The following is a 6,626-nucleotide window of genomic DNA, read 5'->3' on the forward strand; positions in this document are numbered from 1 at the left end:
TATATTCATTTTATAACATGGTTAGTACAGCAATTTTTTGGTCCTAATTCAGTCAGTGTCACTTATATTTCATTCTACACTACATAATAACAGGATTTTTATAGATGAACTATACCTTGATCAAATTTGGGGAAGGTTTAACATAGGTTATTTCATATTCAAGTCAGTTTGGCTTTCTATAGAGATTTTTTCCTTTGCAGGCTGCTACTGTTCCGAGATACTCTGATGGTGTATAAAGCGGGCAGATGATGATAATTTATTAATAGTGGAATGTACCACACCGCAAGAGTGGATACATGGCTTGGCTTTGCCTGATGGTACACCCAACGCAAAGGGCAAGCCACAGTTGAAAGTCAGTCCTGAGAAACCAGGTGGCAAATCTGATCACCACACACCTTCAGTAGTGCCAATGGACCTCCACGGCCATGCCCACCAAGGACACCATACCCTAACCTCTGGCTATTCAAGTCAAGCTAGTGGTTAGTGTACCCAACAGAGCCCCACAGCTTCATGGTCCCACAGTAGTACCATAGGATGGCCACTCTTCACGCAGCTATATGGACCCCATACCTAAGAGCAAGATTGCCTTGGACTCCCAAACCACCAAACGGGGACAGACTTCCTACAACCAGCACAACTACAGTAGGATGGTGATGGGCAAGTATGAGTGTCAGCTTGGAGTGCTCGCCTCACAGAGCACAGATAACTCTTAGGGGACAAGATACTTCTACCTGAGGCGTTACCCTGTGGTTCCATCAGTTCTCTTCACCCAAGGACGATGGTGGCCACAAGTACAGATCTCACCACTTACTGGATCGAACCTTTCTGCAGAGTAACACAGATTGATGCATCCCCTGAAGCATAAGGCAAGTAGTGGAGCTCTGACAAACCATTTGTCTCCAGGTAAGCTAATAGTTATGGAAATAACTATAGGCCAGGACCGTAGGTGGTGCTTCCATTTATCCGCACATTGTCCATGACTGGACGTGTGCAAAGCTTCATTGTCCATGAAAGTGTGAGAAGCTGCAAGTCCCAAGTCTAGAAGATGCATAAAGTGTGGGAAGAAACAATTTAAAAGGTTGACAGGAATTGCAACTGAAACTGTATACTGTCACTGACCCATTGCCACAGGAAAAAATGACAAAGTTTGACAATAATTGCATGAAATTAACTTTAAATCAGAATGCAGTTTTTAAGTCAACCAGTGAGCAACTAAGCCAGTTAAACAAGATGGTAAATACTTGGACTTTTCTCATTATTAACAACGAGAACCTATTCCAGTGGCAATATACAAGAAGATAAATGAACGAAATGCAACTGGCTAACCATGAATTTAATCATGTGCCGGGTATAGAAATGAGCAGGTGGTGTAGAGTAAGTAATTTCCTCAAGCAACTGGAAAGTATGAAGCATGAGAATTGAAGACATTCATGAAATCACCATTCATCAACTGCTTCCAAGCACTACAGTATGTCTACACAAATGAGCACAGAGGAACATGAGTCAGTGGAACCAGGTGGCAATGAACATTGTAGAAAAATGGGTGTTTTAAGCGCAAAACGCTACACTATTCAGTAAGTTAGTTACCCCAGCTGTCAAGGAGAAGGCAAATTATGGAGATATCAGAGACAGTTACGTCAAAGGAGGCAGTTTTTCAAGAAAAGTATAAACAACAACCAAGAATCTGTTCCGCCTAATAAAACAAATGAAGACTGCGAGGGCCTCCCAGAAACAAACACAAGGGGAGAGCAGCCTATCAGGTGTCTTAAGTCGTCAAAACCTGAAATATCACTGGTGAGTCTTGGGCTATTTAGGGGCACAAAATCCTTTTTTAGCTCTTTAGGAGACCATTCAGATAGGGTGTAGCACTTTAAAATCTTTATTCTACGAATATGGATAATATGTAAGTAGAGACTTAGGAAATAATGATAAACCTAAGTGGTAGTGCTAAAAAACCAGTAATTTAAGATGATATTTTCTGTACAGTACATATATTCATTAACTTTCTGCAAAAGGCACAAATGGAAGTAGACTTTGAAGATTTTATTCTGGTTGTAGACTGTTCAAGGAATATGAAATAGACAGTACAGTTGCTGAAGTGAATAGAAACTTCATGTATGAAATGCATAGGATATTCCCATTCTCCTGACATCACAGATTTTCATACGTAATGATCCATTAGTTAGAAGTACAAGTCATCCAAATGCCACAGCTGTGACCTCAGCAAGTAGGACTATTTATGTAGTAAGCTGAAACTCTTACATTGAGTCACAGCCTCTTAGAGGAGAATGGCTTTAGGACACAAATCACCTGCAGTTATTTCATGCAACTTCAAGAAGCCTCTTTAGCTGAGCTTTGCACCTTGAAAATATAAGCGATTTCTATAAGAAAAAAAGTAGAGATGATTTAAAAGGGAGCTACAGACCACAATTGTAACATTTGAAAGTTAAGACTTACCTTCGACTCAGCTTGATCAGTTTGAAAGATTTGCTCAGGAGCTTTAGATTTAAAATAGAAAGTAAAATGATTTCAGTCCCTTGAGAAGTCTAGCTTGAATTAACATCATTAGAACATGATTGAATGTTTTCCTCTCAGGCTGAGCAGCTGGCAGAACGGCAGTCAGTACTGGTAACCATAGTGTGAGGAGTCCTGCACATCCTATGTTTGAGTGAGACAAGGTCTGTTCATCTGAATCCATGCTTGTAAAGGTAAGGCCTTGATAACAAGAGAACTTTTCTACTGATTTGAGATAAATGCAAGACCTTTTCAACATTGTTTGTGATTGACTATAAAGCAGAACCTGGGACACTATTTAACACTTACAGTATGTTCATGCAGGCTGACTGTAATGAACAACGGGCCAGATTTGTCAAAGTTAGTCAAGAGCTTTAATAAATATTTGAAACCTGAGAATGTTCCCTAGCCTGTAGTCAAGTTTAAGGATAAAACATTTTAAGTATCAATTTCATCAAAGAGAGTGAGGTATCAAGAAATAAATATGTCTCAAACGAAGATACCCATTTATATAAATTGTACTGAGTAGTGTTGATGGGAAAAGTTTAAAAGTAAAGTACATTTTGCACAGGGGAAAAATTTGCTCTCGAAGGATTCAGGGAAGCATATTCAAGCTTCGTAGAAGGGAATGTGGTCTACGAATCTGAGAATTTTCAGTACAGTGGTGTCTTGACCATAATTTTGACATTTGTCCCATAGTGTTCTTAGATATATGATTTGTTTTCGGGCGTGATATAGTTGGATGTTGGTACTCTTATGTAAATAGAAGTACATTTTTCATCATATGGTTCACCAAAATCTTAAGACATGAATAAATTTCACGCGTAGAATTTAAATGTCATTGAACTGATAATTTCATGGTATATAATTTGAGTAAAATCTGTTTTCTTTGGACAAAAGGAACGCCTATTTTGTCTCTTAAGATATCCTAGAAAAATGCTTCTGTTGATACAAAAACTGAGCGTAAGAATGTTCATGAAACAGTTCACCTTTTAAGTGTTCCAATGGGATTAGTAGTCACTGAAGAATACCTACTGTGCAGTCCAGGTAGCTCAGAATACAGGTGATTCATCTGTGGATGGAGAATGTTAGCTGCAATTTCATAACTTGAAACTCAGTTTTTGACAAGATGACCAGTGAACAAAATCCCCTCTGTAAACTTTGACGAGGTAAAACTTTAGGGTAGGTTATGCAAATCCTTTTAGGATTCATAACTTTTCTAAAAAAAAAAAAAAAAAAAAAAAAAAAAAATTGGTATTATGAAATTTTGAAACTCTGCAAGACTGGGTGAACTTTCTCTGTCATTGTCTAATGATTATGGATCAGTTATGGGGCATCTTAGACAAAATGGATGGGTATTTGATCAGCACCTTGAGGAATGCAGTTAGTGAGAGCAGTAGATGGCTCTTTTTTTTGTAAATGATTGAACCAAATAAGAGATGATTTAAAACAAATTACAGAGAGGTGGGACATTGTAGGCACAGGAAATTTTTACCAGGTTACGTGAGTGTTGGAATGACTTTATAAATGTTATAGACAGGCTAATGTATCAATGGTAATAAAATTTATAAAATATTAATAATGATAATAGTAATACAGATAAAGATAAAAACTTTTAATTGTAATTTGCTCATTTAAACTTACACAAAGAAGCCTCTCACTTTTCAGTGAATTTTGCGTTGCAGTCCAATTTTAAATTATCATTTACTGTAACTATAATAATAATAATAATAATAATAATAATAATAATAATAATTAATAATAATAATTACAAAGAGCGAATTTTTACTGGAATTCCCTATGTGAAACTTACACTAAAAAGCCTCTCAATTTTAAGTGAAATTTGCTTTGCAATCCAATTTTAAATTAACATTGACTGTGGCTGTGACCAAACAAAACGCTATTTCATTAAGATATCCTTGATATAAGAGCACAGACGTTCAGTACTGGTCTAAAAAGACCCTGTCCCATCTGTGGCCCTCTTAATGAAAGGGTCCAAGTTTTAGGATACTTGGTGCCTAATTATGACGATTCTTAATAATATCCTGAAAGCCAAAAGATCTCAGCGCGACGTGATATCCTAACTTGTTCCTCATCTCTTCAGGAAAGTGTCTGCTGCAGCCTGCAAGCATACAAATGGGAATCCACAACTCCTTGCTTGGAAAGAAGGTTCAGCTTCAAGCGATGTCCAAGATTTCATTCATCAAATTTGCCCCAAGGGCCCGAGTGTCAACACCTGCTTACGACCAGATGAAGAAGGAAAAATGGCCCCATTGGATAGAGTCATACTTTCACGTGGCGCTGTTATAATCTTAGCTCTTTTGACTATTAAAGCTAGGATTGGGCTAAATTTATATTGCGCAAGTGTTTTATCAGGGTCATAGCAGCCTGCTGACCAAAAGTCGAGTCGAGTCCAGCTTGCTGCTCGTAATTTTTTAGTGGGAACTGTTGGAGTCTTTATCATGTAATGCAGTTCACTGTGGTGCGGGATACGTAACTTATTAATTAGACCTGCTACTGGTTTAATTACTGCTAATGTTTCAGGATGTATATTTTCCACAGTACAGTTATTGTTTTTAATCAGTTGAATGTTAGCCGTCCAGTAGCCCATTGTCATTCATAACCTTGGAGGAATTATTCCGCCAAGTTCATAACACAGAATTTTTTATGCCCAAAACTCATATAGGTTCAACATTACCTAAAGCATTTACTTAGACTTCTCTTAATTTGACATCAGCTGACATATAACTGAGTTATGTTTCAGGATTCTACTGTAGTTCCCTGACAAAGAGTTCTGATCACTTTAATATCAGCTGTCAGTTAGCTAAGCTTATTTCAGGCTAAACACTTTATTTTCCACTTTGAATTTCTTTATAGGTCGTTAAATAGCTCAGTGTTTGTGGATGAATATTGCTAACTTACTTCTCACATCAGTTCAGCAGAAGCTGTAGGGTAAATCAGTATATTTAAGGATACATAGTCTTTTCTGCGTAAGATTCATAAGCTTAAGGACATTTCAGGAATATGTTTTTTTTATTTCTTGGCAATTTTAAGCTTCCTATCAGCTCAAAATTGTGTAGGATGTAGACATTTTTATGTGCGGGACGTTCTGCATCTGTTTCACATCAGCAATCAACTAGTTCACATGTTGCAGGATGCGTAGTTTAGTTTTTACATGAATCCAGCATTAGTTTCATGTCAGTTCAAAGTAGCTCAGTGTATCCGGATACATATGTCGTTTTCTTATTCGTATTAGCTATCTGAAAGCTCCGGGATACTTTTTCCTTTACGTAAGATTCATAAGTTTAAGATCGACCATCTAAAAGCTCAGGTTATGTCAGGACAAGTCTCTCTCTCTCTCTCTCTCTCTCTCTCTCTCTCTCTCTCTCTCTCTCTCTCTCTCTCTCAACATCTTACAACTTTTATATAGCTATGTTCTTCGTTGCAATGTTTTCACTTTAGTTTCTTAGTGTCATCAGCTACGAAGTAGCTTAGTACATTTCAGGATAAATATTCTAAGTACCTTTAAGGATACATATTTTCTTACCTATAATTCTCGTTAGTTTAATATCAGCTTTTAGGTAGTTAAGGATGTTTCAGACTACAAGATATTAAAATTGATTTCTTACCAGTTAATATTAACTATTTTATAGTCATGGCTACATTTTGAATCATGTTTAAAGGGTAGTTTTTTCATCAACTTAGTTTTGACCTGCCTTATCCAGTAGGTCACTGCTTGCCCTAGGTTAGAAGATCACGTGAGATTAACAGTAGGTGATTCTGATCATTTTCAGCAACTTCCCTGAAGTTCATATATCAGGCGTTCAGCATTAGAAGGGCCTCTTGCCCCAACTTTTGAAAATGGCCTTTTTCACCTGATCAGCTCTAAAATAATCCCCCTTTTATCCCAAAAAAGGGGGTGGGGTCGAACTGTAATTTTTTATGCATACTATTCTACTCCTGGTCGCAAATACTTCATCTCAGACAAAATTCAACTTTGTACCTTGAAAAATAAAGAAATTAGAGTGGGCTGAATTTCCAAAGCTTTGATGGATTATAACTCGATTTTTTTGGGGGGGAGGGGGGCGAGAGGCCCTTGTAATGCTGAACGC

At 37.4% G+C, this 6,626-nt stretch overlaps 1 long non-coding RNA gene across 3 annotated transcripts in view; it reads left to right on the forward strand.

Moving 5' to 3' along the window:
• The window catches only part of LOC136838109 (uncharacterized), a 29,369-nt gene extending 23,038 nt beyond the window's left edge, over nt 1-6,331 (forward strand). For all 3 annotated transcript variants that reach the window (XR_010852873.1, XR_010852872.1, XR_010852871.1), the window contains exons 4-6: nt 201-1,794; nt 2,596-2,708; nt 4,619-6,331. This is a non-coding gene — a long non-coding RNA (uncharacterized lncRNA). The remainder of the gene's footprint in view (nt 1-200; nt 1,795-2,595; nt 2,709-4,618) is intronic.
• The last annotated feature ends 295 nt before the right edge of the window (nt 6,332-6,626 follow it).

This window comes from Macrobrachium rosenbergii, unplaced genomic scaffold (genome assembly GCF_040412425.1).
Source record: "Macrobrachium rosenbergii isolate ZJJX-2024 unplaced genomic scaffold, ASM4041242v1 171, whole genome shotgun sequence".
Lineage (NCBI taxonomy): Eukaryota > Metazoa > Arthropoda > Malacostraca > Decapoda > Palaemonidae > Macrobrachium > Macrobrachium rosenbergii.